Source organism: Ursus arctos, unplaced genomic scaffold, assembly GCF_023065955.2.
Source record: "Ursus arctos isolate Adak ecotype North America unplaced genomic scaffold, UrsArc2.0 scaffold_1, whole genome shotgun sequence".
NCBI lineage: Eukaryota > Metazoa > Chordata > Mammalia > Carnivora > Ursidae > Ursus > Ursus arctos.
The window spans coordinates 4,946,860-4,948,233 of record NW_026622763.1 but is presented as its reverse complement, the minus strand read 5'-3'; positions in this window follow the sequence as shown (position 1 = coordinate 4,948,233).

Here is a 1,374-nt window from a genome sequence, read left to right as displayed (position 1 = left end):
GGGGCAAAAAATGGGAATATGGAAGATGTGTGCCTGGCCTTGTCAGGGAAACAAAGGGGGCATCTGCGAGTCTTGTCCAAGTCATATGGGGAAGGGCGGCTCTCTGCAGTAAGCAGTCTTCCAGAACACAAAAGATGGAGGACTTCTTTAACAGTCCCCGTTTTCCAGGATCACAGGGCTTGGGTTAACATCCACATTATCAGTAGACAGGTTACAGAACAAGAAAACCGTGAGCACCAAGGGCAGAAATGTGAAAATACAAGATGTATTTAGTATTGAGTATCTCAAGCATAAAAGTGTGACAGCAGATAAGAATCTGGGAATAATACCAGGTGTGATCAAGTCTGAGACAATTGCGTGCCAGCCCCTCAGGGTTGTAATGAGCAGGTCTACGGGCCTTAGCGCATACATGCCTGAGCACAGGCCTCAGGTCTGGCTGCTCCGGGCCATTTCTGAGGTTTGCACAGACAGAGCGGCTAGCTGCTGGCCAGACTGTGTTTGTCCCCGAAAGTCAGCTGAGAAATGGAATTCGGGCAAGGTGGCTCTTGCTTCAAAGCACTCCTGACCAAGTAGATCCTGCCTTCCCAGGCCTGGTCTGCAGCTGCCTCACAGAACAGCCGTGCAGGCATGTCTGATGACACAGGAAACAGAATGGGCTGCTGCGGAGCCTCAGGGGAGGTGGGGGGGTGGGCAGGGACTCCAACTGTAGAGGCCTTATTTATTTAGCACAGGCTTTCAACACTCCCCACGTGTGAGCGCTGTGGCCTCTTAGGATAAGCCTCCTCCTCAAAATAGCAAGGTTTTCTTCATGACCTATGTATGCCTTGTGTGTCTCTTTTTTATGAAACAATCCTTTTCCTCTTTTCTTTCATACCAGGAACAAGAAAGAAAAAGACACCTGTCAGAATAAAGGAACCAGCTCTTAAAGATCCAAGGGCAGCACACTGCTATTTGAAGAGGAACCCAGCCTCCCAACAACATCAAAAGTGCATCTGGGGGAGAAGTAAGAGATGACTCTCTCGGAGAAGCCCAACTGTAGGAGCTGTGTGCACGGTGGCTTCCGAGGCATGCGATGGCCTCCAGCTGACCTAGAGGACCTGCACACAGGGGTGCCGAGCGTGGAGCGCCCAGAGGCTAAATGGCAAACAGGCAGCTCAAGCACTTCCCTCTCTCTGGCCCTTGGCCCTGTCCACGCCTCAACACCAACTAGCAAGTCTTCTTTATCTTGGGGTGTGTCTCCCCAGTACAGCTCCTCATGGATGGGCCCCATCTCACTCCCTCGTGCCTGCTACGAAGAGGGCCTCGATGGAGGTTTGTCACCTAGACGTAGCCCATGCCTGTGACAAGGCAAAGAACACCTGTCATCAAGAGTGG